Raw genomic sequence first — 22456 nt, 5'->3', positions numbered from 1 at the left:
CAAGGCATACTACGCCTAACTATTACCTCACCCATTGCCATCTCATGGCACAGCTAGCCAGGCATTTTTCTGTTTCCTTCACATCCCAATTATTAAAACTTCATTTTAGTCAAAGCATATCAATGAAAATTATCTTATTTCTCCAAAACCAGTACAAAAAAAAATGTATATGTTCGAGATAGAAAGAAAACCAGATGTCTCACAACTACATAACTCAGAAGAGCCCGTCCAATAGATTATAATTCCTTGAAAGCATCATCTTCAACCTGTTTTGATACCTTTCAGTTCTACTCTTCAAGTCCTAGATAGCCTTTCCCACCTTTTGAGATTCCACTGCCAGAGCCTTCTCCTCTTCCAAAACGGCTTTTGTGGCAGGAACGACGTTGGCAAGAATACCGGCTCTGTCAACCTTCACAATGTCAAGGCGATGCCGCAGCCAACTTACATTGAACTCAAGAGATTTACAGGTAGACACCATTTTTTCCCACCTTTCAATAGTTGATTCCGTGACGTCGCGGATGGATGTGCCCTCCATTTCAACGATCATAGGCATGAGACAATTCACTGTGGTAACCAAAGCCGACGAAAAATGCTTCACCACGTTCCTAGTGACAATATGGACATATTTTCGTATACAGAGTCACGAATTGCTTTCGCACCAGGAATTTACCGACGCTTCGGTAGCTAGAAGACAAATACTTCATGCGGATTTCAAATGACAAGCATGCACTGGGATATTCATAGCAAGAGATGCCCAAATCAGCATTTTCCAAATCAACAGCGGTCGGTGTGCTCGGTTTCGAAGAAAGGAGGGAGGTCAGATCATCATCATCAACGACAGTCACACATGTCCCAGTTGGATATCGTTGCGCAAAAGAAAATCTCCTTTCCTCACGCGCCAGAAATAATAAACAAATATCTATTGGTTAACGAAAGCATACCGGTATGATCTTCTTGACTCGGATAATCCGGATGGGGGAATTGTTGCAGGAGCAAGAACGTCCGCGCTTAACTGAAGAATTAGGCTGGCTCGAGGACGATTCACTTCTGCTCGACATGATGAAATAAATATGGGTTCAACAGGATAAATCTTTGCCGTGAACTGGGAAGGATGATATACTTTCACCAGCATATATATTGCGAAAACCCTAGAAAGAAACGGATGCTGGAAAAACGCGGTGAGCCTACATGACAGCCGAAAAATCAGCCACAATGAAATCTCTTGTCGAAACCCAAATAAAAAAACGGTCAAACATTAAAGAGAGGATTATATTTTCCAGCTCGGAACCCTTGCACAGACGCGTACCTGGAATGTGTTCTCCTTCCACAGAGGCGTTAACCAAGCAAGAGGCCGAGCCGCGTCCAAACCGCGCCAAGCCAAGTCGCGTCCAAACCGCGCCCAAGCCAAGCCAAGCCAAGTCGCGTCCAAGTCAAGCTAGCACTGGTGCCAACGCAAAGATGAATCTATGCAAAATCCGCCAGCACAAGGATCACAGATTTCATATGCCTTCCACTAAAGGTTAGTTGAATTTCCTTGGCGATCTCTTCACGTAATGCTCTCTCGATTTTACTCTCACCTGTCACCATCTCATGCTTACCCCGCAACAATGTCACTGTTACGTGCTAAGCAGGGGACTTAATGTTGATGGTGGTTTTTAGCTTAAGGTTAAAATCATAAAACCTTGCATCAGATGTGACGTTACTCTGCAAGGAAACGGTGCTGCGAGTGCTAACCTCTCCGCCGACACATTTATTGAGCCGCTCAATATACTTTTATCCATAATACTCTGTAAATTTCGGCACCTCGCCAATACGAGACTCACTGAGTACTTTCCTATGCTATGTTCCCCAGCAGAACCCTTAATCGATATGGCATAACGGATTTATGTTCACTCGCAACGGAGTAGCATGAACCTCCAAGTACCAAAGTGAAGGCCATTGCACGAAATGCTCAGACAGAAAGCACACTACATTCTGTAGATAAAGATTTTTGTATGGCAGCATACAAAATCCAGCTAATTGTTGTGATAACTCGCAAAGAACTCATAAACCCAACTAATTTGCAAATTAGGGTTTCGCTCCCCGTGCACTATACTGGACCCCGTTGGTCGAAACCATGCTTAAACAAGTTAGGCAACTGAATCCTCCACAGTGCGCTAAAAGTGCGGCCGCGCCCTAGCATGCCGGCCCTCTTTCCGTCGACCAATCAGGTCGCTTCAAATCCTCCACCGCGCGTTGGAAGTATGGCCACGCCCTAACATGCTGGCCCCACTTCCCGTCAACCAATCGGGTTGCTCCAAAACTTGCCACGGCCTCAAAAAGGTCGCCATACTAAGTTGGCTTCCCCAAAAACGCCAGCATGCCGCACACGCATGCCGTACATGCCAGGCGCGCATGCCAGACGCGCTTACAAGACGCGCATGTTGATAGACACATTTTTGTGTCTAAATTGATCTCAATACTATATATTGTTGGCACTCGATTTCGTATTTATTTACAGTGTTTTTTGTGTTTGTAGGTATTTTTGGGGAATAAACATTTTTGGAAGAATTGGCTCAAAAGTGTTAAAGGCATCCTCATTTCAGATAAGAGCACCAATCTTGTTAAAGGCACCCAGCAAATGGATAGAGGCACCCTCTCCTTCTTCATTTTGAAACAAATTCACGGAATTTATGGGATATTTCAATGATTAGAGGCAAAGATATCTTCTTGCCTATTATATATAAAGTTTCCATATCTTGAAGATAAAAGAGATAATATATTTATGAGTTGGTTTTTATTGAAAAGGAGAAAGAAAATCTGGGGTTTTATTTAAAAAATAAAAAAAGATAATATCCCTAGGATTTTATTCTAGCAAATAAAGAAGATTTGTGATAACGGAGTAAGAAATTATTCATGAGATATCTTTTATTAAAGAGAAGATCTGATGGAGTTATGGAAGAAGATTTTGAAAAGATGTTTGAGTAATGAGTTATTGTGTATAAACAGGGTGCTAGTAGGACCAAACGGATGGAGGGAGGGGAGTTTTGGGAGAGCAAAATCATTGTTTTATTCTTCTCATTACATTTCATCATCTTGTAAACACTTTTGGAGCCATGAATAAATATTTTAAGTGTGTTTTCAACGTGATGAGCTAAACCCCAACACTGGGACGACGGAGGAAGACGAATTTCATACATGGGTAAAATTATTTAATTTTTTTTGAGACTTTTGCATTAATTTTAATTGAAATATGATTTGAATTAATTGGTTGTCATTTAATTTGATGAGGTATGCTTAGCTTAAATGTTTTGATACATCATGCTTAGGATTTACAACTAATCTTTTGAGAATCTACCTTGGCAAAACCAGAGTCCATGTTAATTTTATTCATTGAGCTTTAATTGTTGAGAATAAATAAATTGAACCCTGTGTTATGAATTCGACGAAATCCTAGTCCCAGTAACACTCTTCATCCTATGACAATATTTTGTGTATATTTTTTCTTTTCTTTTAGTTTATTAATTCTTAAAATCAATTCATCAAGTCCGAGTGAACGACAACCTTTACCACTATCTAAAATTCGATCAATTTTTGGCGCCGCCGACGCGGATTTGTGTATAGATTTGTTTTTAGGTTTTATTTTTATTTTTATTTTTTTTGTTCTTTTTTACGCCTTTTGTTATTTCTTATTTGTTTTCAGATTTGGAGCTGACTAAAGAAAAAGGGAGAAAGTGCTGAAAACAAAAGCGAAGCCAAAGAAGGAAAGAAAAGAGGAATCTAAAATGAGTGAAGAAGAAGATTTTGTATATTATTTTAGTTTTACTTTTTTATAAATTGTAATTAAGGTTTTTATTTTTGTAATCTTTTATTTTTGGACATTTTTTTCGGACATTGAACATTGGACATTAATTTTTTTTTAAAACCCTACGGAAGGGTAGTTTCAAATATAAACTGCACAGGGAATGACGACGATTACGATATCGTCTCGGCCCCTCGGGTTCGTACATCACATAGGAGTTGTGGCCCGAGTCGACTTCAACAATTCATCCTCCGTAGGGTTCATCCTCCGTACATGACATAGGAGTTGGAGGTAAGAATTCTAAACACCCGCGAATCCCCTGTCAGCGGGTTTACTAGATGATTTTGTATGCATATATGTTGAGGAATCGAATACGGCTGTTTTAATTTCCTAGTAAAGGGCAAGGCCTGGCCATACAAGATAAGGGTTCGGATTTCATCAGCGTTCTCTTCTTGCCCACCTTAGGAAAACGAAACCAAACGCGAACCTAAGCCTAAAATTTTGATTAGAACGAGACCGATAGGGTAACGATCTTAATAGGAAAGTCATTCAAAAAATATTGGTTACTCTTTTAAGCATACTTCGAAGTTCATGATGGTTTCTGTGAGTTGAATGCGTGACTGCGCCGCCTTGTAATGCGGTGAGGCCTTGGGTATCAAAGCTCCACGCAGCTTCCCTCGCCTCTATTCAACTTATTTTGACTCGTATTGATTCCAGAGGGGTTTGCTTAAATTGTAACGAATTCCCTTTCGAAGGATTATAAGCTGGTCTAGAAACAATCTAAGTGGAGCCATCATGCTTTTTGTTTGCTAGATAAAATAGGCTTGTTGTGGTCGAGTCAGCCTTCTTTGTGCTTGTTTAGAATCCCCTTGCAGTTAGGATGTCGAACTGGTACAGCCAATACAATGATTATCCAACCGAGCAACATGTACATTACTCTTTTTATGATCACAGTGTGAATAGTGGTTGGGCACGCCAACCTTTTCAAGATTTTGGGTCATACCATGGTGAGCCCAATTACTATCCGCATGCGCATCAGTCTTACGAGCAAGAAGATTATAATACTAGTTCTTCGTATTTATAGGATACAATCAAACTTTTCAAAAGTAGTCCTTTTTATGATCCTTCAGTTCCTATTCCTTCTTTAGAAGAGTCTCTCAGGAGTTTAGCTGAGTCGACACGAAAGTTAGCTGAATCGACATGTAAGTTAGCTGAGGTGAATAACGTAGTTGTGGACGAAAGGACTGCAACAACGACTGAATCTTTAGAAGATATCCTCAATAGATTAACTCAAAAATTAGATCGAACACTAAGGGAACTTTCTTTGTAGAAGACCCTTGAGAGGATAGCTGAGTCGACACGTAGACTTGAGTTAAAGACGAATGAAAGTATTCCAATATAGTGTATCCAATAATACCTTTGAGAATGAAGATAGTTATTCACATAATCAAGATGAAGAGGATAAAATTGGTAACACTACTTGTTTAGATGAGGTCCAACCATTTTCATGTTATTATAATGATGATTATGATGAGGATAGTGTTGATGAAGAATTTGAAATAAGTAGGCATAGTGATCAGGAATTTGTTACTCCAATTGAACTTAATAATGACAATGTTCCAAATAATTTTAATAATTATTCACTTATTCAAAAGGATGAGGATTTGACTAGAGATACTCCCGTTTTAGAAGATGTCGTATTTCCTTATGATTATGAAGCCATAGATAGTTTAGAGGAACGAGTTTATTCTGAGAATATTATTTTAGAGTCTACCGATTTAGAAACATTAGTCTTAGACGAATAAGATGAACTCGTAGAGCTTTTAAATATGAGTGATGATGCATCACCTGAGTATAATTTACATGAAGCAATTGACCATTTTCAGGATTCCGATGATCTAGAAATTAGGGAAATTGTAGCTAGTCTATCTAGAGACACCCAAAACTCTAAGTTTGGGGGTGATTATCATTCTCCTTGTGCCTTACCTTTAGCTCTTACAGAGATCCCTCACTTGGAACTTGATATATGTGCCTCAACCATTGTGCCAGATTACCTTCATACTAGCTCTCCCGAACCTAATAATGTCCAGGAAGAAGTTCAGTTGTTAGAAACCCATCCTCTATTTGATGTGGTTTAACCAGGCTGTGATACCCAGATTGATTTTGTTTTCCCACCAAAAACTTTTATTCCAATTGTGGGAACGTTTGAATTTCAGATGTGTCGGTTATTGAGTTTTGAGACTAAACCTAATTACTTTAAGAGATTAAGGTCAACACATTTGTTTAAGGAAGACCACCACGTTCATTATGGTCAGTTGTGTAAGTCAAATTTGATTGACTTAGAGGATCCCCAGTTATTCAGGTTACTTTTATGTGCTTCTAAATTCTTAGTTGAGTATTTCCAGACTCTACAACCTGACCTTCAGGATCCTTCCTTTGAGGAAGTCCAGCCAATGAAAACCTTTTATCTAGACCCTTTTATAGAGCCTGAACCTGAACCACAACTAGATATTGTTGTTTTAAAGTTAAATAAGGGTATGTTCGGTATCTTCATGGTCTGTTACGATTTTCTTTTCTTTTGGGTAACACTTTTTGATTCAGATGACCCGCATTTATTCCGGATGCTGCTATATGATTCTTCGTGGTGACTAATCCTTTCTTAGTCTGGCTGAAGACTTTAAACTTAGCACTTCTTGGGAGGTAACCCAATATTCATGCGACACGGTAATATCTTTCCTTATATCTTTTGCTTCAAGTGATAACAGTTTCTCCTTGTTCATGTTTTTAATTTTATCTTTAGAACATTGAGGACAATGTTAGATTTAAGTTTGGGGGTATGGGAGAAACTTTTTAGTTGCATTAAATAAACTCCAGAGCCTAGAAATTTATGCTTATTAAGGATGGCACTAACCAATCTAAGTGGATGGAAGCATCTTGGTTATAGGAGTTGAGGAACCAATCTGATTAGATGGAAACATCTAAAGAGTCTATTCATAAAAGCACAGAGCTCAGGTGTTAGAAAAAAAAAACATGGTAGTTTCGTCATATCCTCGTGATGGAAACATCGAAAGAATCCTGATCAGTTCTTTTTTTTTCTTTTTACCTTTGCTAGGATGAAATAGAGTGACTGAGATCAAAAAAAAAAAAAAAATTGAGACCAGACCACCAAACCAACCGGAATAAATACAATAAAGTCGACCACTGGTACCCTTGTATATGCCAGCTGAGTTGACCTAGAGTTAGGATTATCGACCACTGGTTCCCTTGTGTATGCCGGTGTGTTGATATTAGTCCAGACCAGTATCTCATTCCATTAGGATAGGTTCACCTTAGTTAACATCATCTACATTTTTCTCTACATCCATCTTCTTAATCTATCCATGTGATTGGTTGACTCCGATTTATGATGTCCAGAAACTATCTGAGTAGAGCTCTGTCACTTTATATGAATTTTAGTATGCTTGAGTGCAAACTCGTGTACAACAATTGGAATTTTGCATCAGGGTACTTCCTCCTGTAGTCAATAAGTATGCCAACCAAGGAGATTCTTTGGTGCCTTCCAAGGTTCAGCGTAGATAGTTAGGATCTGGAGTAAAGGTTTTGTGGGTACACCTCTGGTAAACCCTCCCGAGATTAACTCGGTCACTAGGGCCACCTAGTGAGTTAGGATTTTGTTTTCAAGATTTGCTCGAGGACTAGCAAATAATAAGTTTGGGGGTATTTGATAGACACATTTTTGTGTCTAAATTGATCTCAATACTATATATTGTTGGCACTCGATTTCGTATTTATTTACAGTGTTTTTTGTGTTTGTAGGTATTTTTGGGGAATATACATTTTCGGAAGAATTGGCTTAAAAGTGTTAAAGGCATCATCATTTCAGATAAGAGCACCAATCTTGTTAAAGGCACCCAGCAAATGGATAGAGGCACCCTCTCCTTCTTCATTTTGAAACAAATTCACGGAATTTATGGGATATTTTAAAGATTCGAGGCAAAGACATCTTCTTGCCTATTATACATAAAGTTTCCATATCTTGAAGGTAAAAGAGATAATATATTTATGAGTTGGTTTTTATTGAAAAGGAGAAAGAAAATCTGGGGTTTTATTTAAAAAATAAAAAAAGATAATATCCCTAGGATTTTATTCTAGCAAATAAAGAAGATTTGTGATAACGGAGTAATAAATTATTCATGAGATATCTTTCATTAAAGAGAAGATATGATGGAGTTACGGAAGAAGATTTTGAAAAGATGTTTGAGTAATGGGTTATTGTGTATAAATAGGGTGCTAGTATGACCAAACGGATGGAGGGAGGGGAGTTTTGGGAGAGAAAAATCATTGTTTTATTCTTCTCATTACATTTCATCATCTTGTAAACACTTTTTGAGCCATGAATAAACATTTTAAGTGTGTTTTCAACGTGATGAGCTAAACCCCAACACTGGGACGACGAATTTCATACATGGGTAAATTATTTAATTCTTTTTAAGACTTTTGCATTAATTTTAATTGAAATATGATTTGAATTAATTGGTTGTCATTTAATTTGATGTGGTATGCTTAGCTTAAATGTTTTGATACATCATGCTTAGGATTTACAACTAATCTTTTGAGAATCTACCTTGGCAAAACCAGAGTCCATGTTAATTTTATTCATTAAGCTTTAATTGTTGAGAATAAATAAATTGAACCCTATGTTAGGAATTCGACGAAATCCTAGTCCCAGTAACACTCTTCATCCTGTGACAATATTTTGTGTATATTTTTTCTTTTCTTTTAGTTTATTAATTCTTAAAATCAATTCATCAAGTCCGGTGAACGACAACCTTTACCACTATCTAAAATTCGATCACATGTCAGACGCGCTTCCCAGACGCGCTTGCCAGACGCGCATGCCAGACGCGCATGCCAGACGTGCACGCCAGACGCGCTTACCAGACGCGCACGCCAGACGCGCTTACCACGCGCGCATGCCAGACGCGCTTACCATACGCACATGCCAGGCACACATATGCCGCACGCGCATGCCAAAAAGCATGCGCAAGCCATGCCAGCCACGCTACCACGCCTCTGGGCACCAACGGAAGGTATCCATAATCAATGGCTACCCTTCCTCTTGAGGTGCGGATCTCAGCCGTACAAGTTCGCCGCCAAGCCTTTGGCAGCTTATGGCCGCAATGCCAAATTCCACGGTTTGTGTCAAACCCTAATTTGGCCACGCCAAAGGCATGCGCAAGCTATGCCATCACCACGGCCATGCCACTGGCCGCCAAACGGAAGGTAGCTGCGATCAACGGCTACCCTTCCTCCTGAGATGCAAAATCTCGGCTATCGAAGGTCGTCACTGAACCGGCAAGCCTCTCTATCTTAACTTGCCGCACATAGAAACATGCTACACGTTTTCCAATAAAAACACTCGAGACATCAAAACATGTCACAAGCTGGGGGATGCTCATCAGGGTATTGGTCTGGCGGTTTACAGCGTGCGGCGTGCAATACTCCCGTTACAAGAAAGTCTCATAAGAGTGAGGCGGTTAGTAATGGCAAGAAATAAGTGGTGAAACACATCTTCATTATGGAAACGGTTTTCACCCACAAACACCAACGCTTGGTGGGTTCAACCGAGCAATTCTCTAACAAACTCAATCTCTTTAAAATCTCGGGGTCACCCTCAACAACTCTTGAGTACTAAATATTTTCCAATTCTAACTCGAACCTATCTCTAATCGCTCATACTTATCAGCATTTGCGAGTGGTTATAAATGGTTTCAGCTTCGTGACTAGTTTTTTAACATCTATATCTCTCTCATTACTCAACCGATTGGTGATAGACGCATTTATGTGTCTAATTTGTCCTCAATGTTCCGTATTGTTAGTACTCGATTTCGTACTTATTATGGTGTTTTATGTGTTTGTAGGTATTTTTGGGAAATAATCATTTTTGGAAAATTCGGCTCGAAAAATCACTCGGGGCGCCCCCGGAGGACATTTGTTAAGCGCACTCCAAGTTTGGATAAGGGGCACAATGGTTACGTATAACCCAAATTCATTCTCAGCACCCATGGCTATGTGTAGCCCAAATTTGTCTTTAGCACCCATCTTCATCGTTTGAAACTGAATTTTGGCGGGAAACTAATCTTTCACCTGCGACATTCTCTGTTTTGATTTTTGAGGAATTGCAGTGAGACTGAATCACTGTTTTCGACTTGGATGATCTTGTTAGGCCCAAACAGGGTTGGTATGGGCTTTTGGGTCGATTAGTTTTGGCTGAATCGTTGGAAGTAGAGAAAACAGGGACGTGTACTTTTCCGGGAAATAATTTTGGGGATTTTCTTATCTTTGGAAGGTGGCATGTGTCTTCTGCGAGTTTTACATACTCTAGAACAATTATTCTGCACGATTGGAGTATGCCAGCGACAAAATAACGCATGAAGGAGCTACAATAGGAAATTATTCCCGTGGCTGAAAGTAGAGAATATTCGGAATTAATGAAGGATATTTGGAGTTATGGAGGAGGATTCTTGGTGCTGCGAGGCTATATAAATAATGGAGGATTGTTAGAGTCGAGGGGAAGGAGATTGGGATAGTTGCAGAGCATCAGAGAGTCGAGATAATCAAGTGGCATGAAACCACCATTTCTGCTGCTGTGAAGAACACGAAGAACATAAGACCATCCTAGACAGTCGTTCATGCTACAGTAATTGCAACACAGCGGTGGCAGTCTTAGAAGCTACAGTAACAGCGACTGACAGTTGACAGTCTTATATACTACAATAACAGCGACAGTTTGCATTTATCGTTCTCTGTAACTTTAACCATTCTCATCATTTGTAAACCATTTTTTAGCATAAATGAAATCAACTTTTGAGCGTGTTTCCAACATGATGATGAGCTATACCCAATCATTAGGGCGATGGAGGAAGTTGTTGTTTCGGTAAAAGTGATGTATCTTTATTTTAATTAATTATAAGAATTCTATTATGATTTTTGCATTGAACTCAAAATTGATTATATGATTTTTATTAGTTAGGTGTATTTTCTCTTGATAGAATATGCTTTTCTTTAGTGTTTTGATATTTTATGCATGGATTAACATCTATTCTTTTGGAAATCTACATGTCTAGGAAATACTATTAGAATGAATTTGAATGCTGAGTTGCATAATTATTGTTTTATTAAATCACTAATATCGATCAATGGTGGAATCCTAGCCCCGGTATTTCTTTAATTTTTACATCGACTTTTACTTGCTTTATTTTTGTTATTCTTAAAATTTAAATCTAAAAGCACAACCTTCACAAGTCTTGAACGAACTCTATTATTTACCACTTCTACAACCACTGTGAAAATCACCATCAATTTTTGGCGCCGCCGACGCGGACTTGTCTTTAGGCTAGAGTTTTTAGATTTTTTTTAGGTTTTTTTTTTTTTTTAGTTTTGTTTGTTCTACTTTACATTTTTGGGTTTTTGTCTTTGCATTACAGATTTTGGAATTTGGAGCAAAAGAAAAAATTTGCCAAAGCTTTTGGTGAATAGTTAAAGATTTGGAGTCAAAGACAAAGCGAAAAGAGCGAAAGAAAAAAAAAGAGTTTATTTATTTATTATTTTATTTTTTTTAGATTGTATTAGGATATCTTATATTCTTGTAATTTTCTTTTTCTTTTGCACTTTATTTTTGGACTTTGGACTTTAAACTTTAAACTTTGGGACATTATTTTTATTTTTTAAACCATACGGAAGGGTAGCTTTAAATATAAACTGTTTGCAGAGAAGGACGGTGATTACGATATCGCCTCGGCCCCTCGGGTTCGTACATGACATAAGAGTCGTGGCGTGAGTCGACTTCAGCAGTTCATCCCCCGTCTGGAACGGGAGGTAAGAATTCTAAACACCCGCGAATCCCCTGTCAGCGGGTTTACTGGATGATTTTGTATGCATATATGTTGAGGACTCGAAAACGGCTGCTTTAATTTCTTAGTATAGGGCAAGGACTGTCCATACAAGATAAGGGTTCGGATTTCATCACCGTTCTCTTCTTGCCCGCTTTAGAAAAACGATATCAAACGTGAACCTAAGCTTAAAATATTGACTAGAACGAGACCGATAGGGTAACGAACTTAATAGGAAAGTCATTCGAAAAATATTGGTTACTCTTTTAAGCATACTTCGAAGTTCATGATGGTTTCTGTGTGTTGAATGCGTGATTGCGCCGCCTTGTAATGCCGGTGAGGCCTTGGGTATCAAAGCTCCACTGAGCTTCCCTCACCTCTATTCAACTTACTTTGACTCGGATTGACTCCAGAGGGGTTTGCTTAAATTGTAACGAATTCCCTTTCGAAGGATTAGAAGTTGGTCTAGAAACAATCTAAGTGGAGCCATCATGCTTTTTGTTTGATAGAAATCAGTAGGTATGTTGTGGTGAAGTCAGCCTTGCTTGTGTTTGCATAGAACTTCCCTTCCTTTTAGAATTTTTCTTTTTCTTTTGTTTTTCTAGTGTATGCCCGAGGTCATTAGAGAACGGGCTTGGAAAAGAAACACTCTAGGTCGTTTGATTAGTGATAAACCTAGTAGTTCTTCTTGTTAAGGCGGGGAGCTCGAATACTCTTCTTTTGAGAGCCCCGTTTTTGAAAACTTCAGTCTTGAGAATCTGTCTCTTCGTGAGGAAAGTACCCCTAGTACTTCAGCTGTGCCAGCGATGGCAACTTTGAAAGATTACATGTTCCCAACTAGGACCAACCGAGCTTCGTGCATCAAATTGCCAGCCATACGGCTAATTTCGAGATAAAACCTAGTATTCTTCAGATGATCCCTATATTCTTAGGAAAAGATGATGAGAACCCTTATTTTCATATTAGGGACTTTGAGGAAATTTGTGGGACAGTTAGAATAAAAGACCTTACTGATGAAGTTTTGAAACTTAAGATGTTCCCCTTTTCCTTGAAAGATAAAGCCAAGACCTGGCTAAAAAACCTACCATCTAAATCCATTGAAACATGGCAGGAACTTATTGCTGCTTTCGATATGAAATTCTACTGTAAGCATAAAATTGCAGCTGTTAGGCAGAAAATTAGTGCTAGTGTGCAACAAGAGGGAGAGTCTTTTTATAGGTTTTTAGAGAGATTCAATGATCTCCTATCCCAGTGTCCTCACCATGGATTTGATAAGATGAAACTTGTAGAAATTATTTATGAGGGTTTAGACTATTCGACCAAAGCCATGGTCGAGTCTATGTGCGCTGGTGAGTTCACTAGTAAAAATGTTGATGATGCTTTTACCTTCTTAGGAGTTGTCGCTGAAAAATCCCAACAGTGGGAGTCTTGTGTTGAACCCCCTAAAAGACTCTTGGTTAATAGAATTAGCACCAATATGGTAGATATGAGTTTTGCGTCAGATGTTAAGTTTGCTGCTTTGTCTAGAAGGTTAGAAGCTTTGGAAATGGGACCGTCTAAAAATAGGTCCCTTGTCGAACCTAATAGAGCCTCTCAAGTCTCTAGTTGTGGAATAGAGCCCGATAACTCATTTTGGGAAGGTCAGGTTAGTGAAGAGCAAGCTCGTGCTGTCTATAAATATGCTATGATTAAGAACCGTCAGAAGTTTGACCCATACTCAGAGACCTAAAACCCTGGTTGGAGAAACCATCCTAATTTTTCTTGGTCTAAGGGCCAGAATCAAGGTCGGTCTAGTAATTCTTAGCCTCCCCCAGGTTTTTGGTTATACTCAGAACCCTTCAGGTCAAACCCAGTTTCAGAACACTTCTGAGAAAAAGATCCCTACCTTAGAAGAAGCTCTTACTATGTTAGTAAAGAACCATGATATGGTATCAGCTAACCACCTTAGCTTTCAACAAGAAACCAGGCAGAACCATAAGGATAATTCCCAGACTCTTGCTAAATTGGAACTTCAAGTCGGCCAAATAGCTAAGTATTTAAGTGAGAGAGAAGAAGGTAAGTTTCCTAGTCAAACTCAAGCCAATCCTAGGGGTTCCATTAAATATCTTTAGTTGGTGAGGAATCATCAAACCATGTGAACTCGATAAAAACCCTTAGGAGCGGTAAAACAGTAGACAATAAGGTAGCCATGCCTAGTGAACATACTGTAGTTCCACCTTCTACTTCCCAAGAGGAACCCGTAACTGAGGAAACTGAAACAATCCCTAAGGAGTCCCAAGAAATTCCTGATAGGACTACCTTTGTGCCTAGACCCCCTTATCCTCAGTTGTTAACCCCAACAAAGAAGGAGTCAACTTTCAACGAGATAATGGAAATATTTAAGCAGGTGAACATCAACATTCCTTTATTAGAAGCAATTAGGCAGATGCCTTCTTATGCCAAGTTCCTTAAAGATCTTTGTACAAGAAAGCGTAAGCTTAATGTTCATAAGAAAGCCTTTTTAGCTGGTCAAGTAAGTTCAATTCTTCTAAACAAAACACCCCCTAAGTATAAGGACCCTGGATGCCCTACCATATCTTTTGCAATTGGTAAACACACTGTCGATAAGGCGTTACTTGACTTAGGATCTAGTGTTAACTTACTCCCGTATCATGTATACACCCAGCTAGGTCTTGGTAAGTTGAAACCGACTAAAATGACACTACAATTAGCTGATAGGTCTGTCAAAGTCCCTCGTGGTGTCATAGAGGATGTTCTGATTGAGGTTGATAAGTTTATTTATCCAGTGGATTTTGTTGTTTTAGACATCCATCCAGTTCAGGACCCAAGTGCTCAAATCCCGGTGATTTTAGGTCGCCCATTTTTAGCCACAGCTAACGCTGTCATCAACTGTAGGACCGGACTAATGAACATATCCTTTGGTAATATGACCACTGAACTAAATATCTTCAATGTTACTAGACAACCTTCTGAGAATGATGAATTAGAAGAAGTGAATATGATTAGCACTTTAGTTCAGGATTTAGTTCAGGATAATTGGCATGATACTCTATTGGGAGATTCTTTAGATGAAATTGAGGAAACCATTCTCTTAGACCAGATGTGTGATCAATATTTACAATAAGCCCTTGAGTATTTTAAAGACTTTACGTACCCTGAAGTTCAGGCAATAGTGTTAGGTCTTTCTGAGAGTAATGATAACCCTAAGTTTGGGGGTGGAGAATTGGAAGAATCTCTTGAGTTTTTTAAGCACTCTGAAGATCCGGAAATTCAAGCAATAGTTAGAGGTTTGTATGTGAGTAGTGAAAACCCTAAGTTTGGGGGTAGTGATTGTTCTTGTGATTGTCACGTATCCCTAACTAGAGTCCCTAACTTGGGACTCGAGCTTTGTGCATCTGAGATATCACTTGAGTCTATTCAGACTCCGCAACCCGATCCACCTGATACTGTCCAGGAGATAACTCAGGTATTAGAGACCCGTTTTTCGGATGAATCTATTTATCAAGATACAGATAAGAAGCTCAATTATGCTACCCAGATAAACCCAGTTGTCTTGAAAGAAACCTTAAACGAGGATGTGCTCCTTCTTTTCATTTTTCTGAACCAGTGCAGTTGTCTCATATTTGTGTTAGCTCTATTTGGTCTTGTGGACCCACAATTGTTTCGACTATTGGTATACGACTTTGGAAGGTGACAATCCTTTTTTGAGGTATTTGATGTCTAGCTAGAGACTTTAAAATTAGCATTTACTGGGAGGCACCCGCGCTCATGCGACACGGTAATATCCTTCCTTGTTTCTTTTCCTCAAGTGGTAACAGTTTCTCCTTGTTCATGCTTTTAATTTCATCTTTAGAACATTGAGGACAATGTTAGATTTCAGTTTGGGGGTGGGGAAGAAACTTTTTATTAGCTGCAATAAATAAACTCCAGAGCCTAGAAATTTATGTGTATTAAGGATGGCACTAACCAATCTAAGTGGATGGAAGCATTTTGGTTGTAGGAGTTGAGGAACCAATCTGATTAGATGGAAACATCTAGAAGAGTCTATTCATAAAAGCACATAGCTCAGGTGTTAGAAAAAAAAAGAAAACATGGTAGCTTCGCCATATCCTCGTGATGGAAACATCGAAAGAATCCTGATCACTTTTTTTTTTCTTTTTACCATTGCTAGGGTGAAATAAAGTGACTGAGATCAACAAAAAAAAAAGAGACCAGACCACCAGACCAACCGGAATAAATACAATAAAGTCGACCGCTGGTACCCTTGTATATGTCAGCTGAGTTGACCTAGAGTTAGGATTATCGAGCACTGGTTCCCTTGTATATGTCAGTGTGTTGATATTAGTCCAGACCAGTATCTCAGTCCATTAGGATAGGTTCACCTTAGTCAACATCATCCACATTTTTCTCTATATCCATCTTCTTAATCTATTCATGTGATTGGTTGACTCCGGTTTATGATGTCCAGAAACTATCTGAGTAGAGCTATGTCACTTTACATGAATTTTAGTATGCTTGAGTGCAAACTCATGTACAACAATTGGAATTCCGCATCAGGGTACTTCCTTTTGTAGTCAATAAGTATGCCAACCAAGGAGATTCTTTAGTGCCTTCCAAGGTTCTGCGTAGATAGCTAGGGTCTGGAGTAATGGTTTTGTGAGTACACCTCTGGTAAACCCTCCCGAGATTAACTCGGTTTTATTTTTTATTAGTTTTGCTCGAGGACTAGAAAATAATAAGTTTGGGGGTATTTGATAGACGCATTTATATGTGTAATTTGTCCTCAATGTTCCGTATTGTTAGTACTCGATTTCGTACTTATTATGGTGTTTTATGTGTTTGTAGGTATTTTTGGGAAATAATCATTTTTGGAAAATTCGGCTAAAAAAATCACTCAGAGTTCCCCCGGAGGACATTTGTTAAGCGCACTCCAAGTTTGGATAAGGGGCACCATGGTTATGTATAACCCAAATTTATTTTCAGCACCCATGGCTATGTGTAGCCCAAATTTGTCTTTAGCACCCATCTTCATCATTTGAAACTGCGGGAAACTAATCTTTTACATGCGACATTCTCTGTTTTGATTTTTGAGGAATTGCAGTGAGACTGAATCATTGTTTTCGACTTGGATGATCTTGTTAGGCCCAAACAGGGTTGGTATGGGATTTTGGGTCGACTAGTTTTGGCTGAATCGTTGGAAGTAGAGAAAACAGGGACGTGTACTTTTCCGGGAAATAATCTTGGGGATTTTCTTATCTTTGGAAGGTGGCATGTGTCTTCTGCGGGTATTACATACTCTAGAACAATTATTCTGCACGATTAGAGTATGCCAGCGACAAAATAACGCGTGAAGGAGCTACAATAGGAAATTATTCCCGTGGCTGGAAGTAGAGAATATTCGGAATTAATGAAGGATATTTGGAGTTATGGAGGAGGATTCTTGGTGCTGGGAGGCTATATAAATAGTGGAGGATTGTTAGAGTCGAGGGGAAGGAGATTGGGATAGTTGCAGAGCATCAGAGAGTCGAGATAATCAAGTGGCAGGAAACCACCATTTCTGCTGCTGTGAAGAACACGAAGAACATAAGACCATCCTAGACAGTCGTTCATGCTACAGTAATTGCAACACAGCAGTGGCAGTCTTAGAAGCTACAGTAACAGCGACTGACAGTTGACAGTCTTATATACTACAGTAACAACGACAGTTTGCATTTATCTTTCTCTGTAACTTTAACCATTCTCATCATTTGTAAACCATTTTTTAGCATAAATGAAATCAACTTTTGAGCGTGTTTCCAACATGATGATGAGCTAAACCCAATCCTTGCGGCGATGGAGGAAGTTGTTGTTTCGGTAAAAGTGATATATCTTTATTTTAATTAATTATAAGAACTCTATTATGATTTTTGCATTGAACTCAAAATTGATTATATGATTTTTATTAGTTAGGTGTATTTTCTCTTGATAGAATATGCTTTTCTTTAGTGTTTTGATATTCTATGCATGGATTAACATCTATTCTTTTGGAAATCTACATGTCTAGGAAATACTATTAGAATGAATTTGAATGCTGAGTTGCATAATTATTGTTTTATTAAATCACTAATATCGATCAATGGTGGAATCCTAGCCCCGGTATTTCTTTAATTTTTACATCGACTTTTACTTGCTTTATTTTTGTTATTCTTAAAATTTAAATCTAAAAGCACAACCTTCACAAGTCTTGAACGAACTCTATTATTTACCACTTCTACAACCACTGTGAAAATCACCATCAATTGGGAAAAACTTTATATGTGCAGAATCACCACCGGGTGTACTATAAATGTTGTTTATAGAGATAAGTTTAATTCAATCTCTAAGGTGCCTATAAAAATCTCTAAAAAATGAGCAGTAAACAAAATACCACACATAAAATCATGATCACCATGCTTATAATTTGATTGATTGTAAACTACCAAATATCATAAGAATAACATCATGCTTTGATTATAACATATAAAACCCATTTATAAACTAGTAAAATCAATCCTAATGATTACCTTGATTCACAAGGAAAAATCCTTGTTTCCATCATCATCAATTAATTATCCATCATAGAAAAACATGAACTCTTCTTCACATATAATAATTTACTCACAACCAAAGCTCTACTAATTTTGTATGAACCCTCCATACTCCCACTACGTAAATCCCTTATCATAAGTTCACCGTACACTCACCATCATCATATGAGTTTTCATCCTTAACAAGTCCCGCCTGTATCATATTTTTCTCTAATCTCCTTCTATAGATGTTGTCTAACCTCTTTCTTATTTTATCTAAATCTGTTTCCTTCTTCTCCATAACAGCAAACCATAAGTTTAAATACCATTTTCCCTCGTCATACACGCACCAACACCCCTGTCAAGTTATACTTCATCCTCATCTCATAAGCAGCTGCAGTAGAGAACCCAGCTATAATCTATTTTGGGTTTATTTAAATTAACTCACACCAGGGAGACACCTTAATTAATTAATCAAATTATTTAGCTTAACCCTAACATAATTAATTATCGTTAACCCTAATAATTTATATAACAAACTATAATATCAATGATAAGGTCAATTCCCGCAGTCAAACATGGTTGACCTAAGTCAAGCTTTGCATGCAAATTTGTAAACGACATGTCTTCCCCGTCCGTTATCCAAATGACGCGTTCTAGCAGTCCATTTCTTACAACTTTTTGAGATTTATTTAGTGGTACTAGTTTCCTATCCAGATTATTGTTGCATTAATATTCATTTTGATTGATCGAGTCATTAGTGACTAATTTGTCTCTTGACCGGTCAAATAGGATTGACGAGTTTGCGAATCCTTATATTTTTATTATTTATGCTAGAGTTGTAACTTAGGAAAGGCTCTCAAAATAAGGAGAGTCTTGTAAAAGGAAATAGCTCACAATTTTTTTTAGAATTCAAGTAATCATTCACTATAAATAAAGGGTCCGTGTAAGCTACACAATTTTGGAAAATTTTGTGTGAGCTTCATATGGTTGTTTTCCACAACTTCTATTCTTCGTGAACAAGAGTGAGACAATTAGACTTTGTTCGGGGATCACAAAGCACGAGTTGGTAATAATCTTCTTTGATAGTCACGCAACTTGTAATCTAGGTTGTTTCAATAATCCTTGTCTATTTGAAGGTCCTTGTATTTGATATAAGCCCATTCAAGTATTGTTGATCATAAACCTTAGATTTGATAGATTTCAATCTAAGATCGTATACCGACACTAGTTGGTCGAAATACGGATTAAAAAAAAACTTCTCTAGATTTACTCAAAATGTTCTATTGTAGAATAATTAGATATCTCTACAAGTTTTGAAGAGTATAAACCATGATTCTACAACTTTGTTTTAATATTACTTTTACATGGTAATTGTTAAAAACAAACAAAAGATTTCCAAAACCTTGATTCACATCTAAAGGGAAATCAAAACGGTATTTTATGAAATCAAAATATCAAAAAGTCTTCACTTAGGCTGAAGAAACTCTTAGGATGTAAAGGACGTCAGCTAAGGGAATCAATTGCGTTGAGTCTTGCGAGGTTCAAGAGATGTAAATATGGCGACTGTAACTGAATCGCTTGGAGGGTGGATTCAGTCTCAATTACATTGCAATCCGAAATCTGATAGTAGGATAGTATCTATAGCGGCTTAATACAATTTGGTGTTCAAATATGGACGAGGTCCCAGTTTCTTTTTGCAGGTGAAATTTTCAGTTAACAAAATTTCTTTCTGTCTTGCTTTACTTTTTACTTCTGCATTGTATTTGTGTTGACATAATTAAAGTAAAAGCAAGTGATTCAATAATCGACCTAGAGAGCTTTTTAACTAAAGTTGTATATGACCTACAAGACTTGTTCCTGAGAACTCATATCTTGAAATATAAATTATAAAACTTTTTCTTGTTGGAATTTGGTTCGTGTAATGGTTTGGTACATACTAGGTTGTTCTTGGATATTACTACACAGTTAGGTTCACGGATCTTTGATCTAAACTACTGACTGTACAAGAAAGATAAACTGTATATATATATATATATATATATTATCAGAGGATCATTAAGTTGGTTTACGTGAAATTGTATTATGTTTTGTCTTATAGGTCCAAACAAAAAAGTTGATGGTATACTTGGTCCCCTCTTCTTTTCAATTATATCAGAGCAGGCAACACTATAAATACTCAATAAGTTTGTGCTTGTAGCGATCTGATCTATAGAAATATTATCGGATATGGAACGCACAGAAAATGACTTTGTTCAAAGTTTGGAATCAACACCTGGCGAGACTCTATCTCATGATCTGAAAAAAATCTTTATGAAATCATCTCGAGTGAATATACAAGACAATCTCACCTTATTAATGATGTAGAAACTGTTGATAACTGCGAAACATGCTTAGAAAAACATTTGGATGAACTTTCCGATAAAAGTGACGCATATGTTGATTGAGATATGGATGAGGAAATCTCAGGGTATGTCGAGATCTTGAAACCTTTAGCAAAGAAAAAGTTTACGACTTCTTGTCTCACACCTTTTCTAACTCCTCCCTATCGAGAAAATAAGAAATTGAGAAGAATTTACGAAGGTATTTATGTTTTGAATTCCTCTAACACTTCGATCTCAAAGATCATAAAAATAGGCTAAGTAAAAAATCACTTGAATGTGAAAATCTTCGTTGAGATTTATATAAGTTAGAAGAGAAACTTGCAGAAACTGAAGCAAGGATTAGCTCTCATCAATTGAGTTTTAAAAACAGAGAAAGTGCTTATCACTCTCGATAAAAACACCTTGAAGCTGATTTAGTTGTTGCTCTTGATAAAATCGATATGTTGGAAGAGAACTTGAGAAATTTCAATACTAGCTCGAACAAATTAACCTCAACGCTAAGAGCAAGTAAAAATTATCGTGATACACAAGAATTTGGCTGTAAGGGAATAGATGCTCCAAGTACTAGCAAAGAGGTAAAATTTGTCAAGGCCAGTGATTCTTCTCAACCAAAGGCTTTCACTGAAGTCAAAAGTCAAACATCTTCACTAGAAGTTAATGTTTGAAAGAGCAAATCCTATGAACCTCCTAAGCCAGTACACATGCATCCAAGTAATAATATTCTTTATGTTTGCTATTATTGTGGAAATAAAAGTTACATGCAAAGGGGATGTCGTTTTCGCATAAGAAATGAGAATCTTCACGATGTTCTTGTTTAGGAATAACAAGAAGTGATCAAACCTAGATCATATATTAAGGCTAATCACCTTGATATTATGGGTTGTAAAGGTCCAACTTTTAGTCAAAGGAATTATTGTTGTGATAAACCTAACTTTGCCTATAAACGTCATATGAAACCTTTCCATAATCTTCATGATTATAAAAAGGATAACTTTGTAAACACGGAGACAATATCCAATGCTCCTAATTAGAAAAAAGACTAACTTGCAAAAGAATTGTCAATCAAATTCTCCTCCTAGAAATCGTGAAAAGAATAATAATGGGAAGAAGGTTATGGTTGTTCCTAAACGCACTCGGATTGGCTACCAAAGAACTTCAATGGTGCATTGAGTGTCAAGAGGAATGATCTCCCAAAAAATTCCATGATAATGGAAAAAGAAAAATCCATTATTTTGGATGCTATAATAAATCTCCTGGCGAAGATGGATATATATCTTAAGGGTTGTAAAACTGATCCCTTTAAGGATGATCGAAAGGTGAAAAGCAAGTATATGTGGAAGAAGAAACAAACTAAGCCGAAAACTATAGATGGTGAAATCCATAGAGCGAAAAAGTTTGTTTCAATTGCCTGTAGTGAACAAATCAATGTTCACCTCATCATAACTTGATTGTGTTGGAAGTGCGCACCCTCACCCAAGAAATGCCCTAGTACGAAACATGGTGAGGGAAGCACAAAAATTAGGACACACATATTATGTTGGGTAAGACATTGAATATTTGGTGAAGACGTAGGATTCATGATTGAATTATTATAAACATGTATGTATATAAACTTGAGCAATCTTTATGATTTTTTTATTATGTGCTTGATGCATTGATTTATTAATACCAAAAACACTCTTGTTCTTGAGCTCTTATGTTTTTCTAAGTGATTTGATGGAAATTCATTTATCATCATCATAAATTGTTTAAATACTTACTTGAATTTGAATACCCGTTGTTTCTGAAGACAATAATTTACATCTCTTTTTCATGTTGAGCCATGACTTCATAGAGATGTGTCCAGGGCAAAAG

Source organism: Papaver somniferum, chromosome 7 (assembly GCF_003573695.1).
Source record: "Papaver somniferum cultivar HN1 chromosome 7, ASM357369v1, whole genome shotgun sequence".
Classification (NCBI taxonomy): domain Eukaryota; kingdom Viridiplantae; phylum Streptophyta; class Magnoliopsida; order Ranunculales; family Papaveraceae; genus Papaver; species Papaver somniferum.
The sequence above is the reverse complement of the archived record's forward strand: the minus strand, read 5'-3'. Positions refer to the sequence as shown.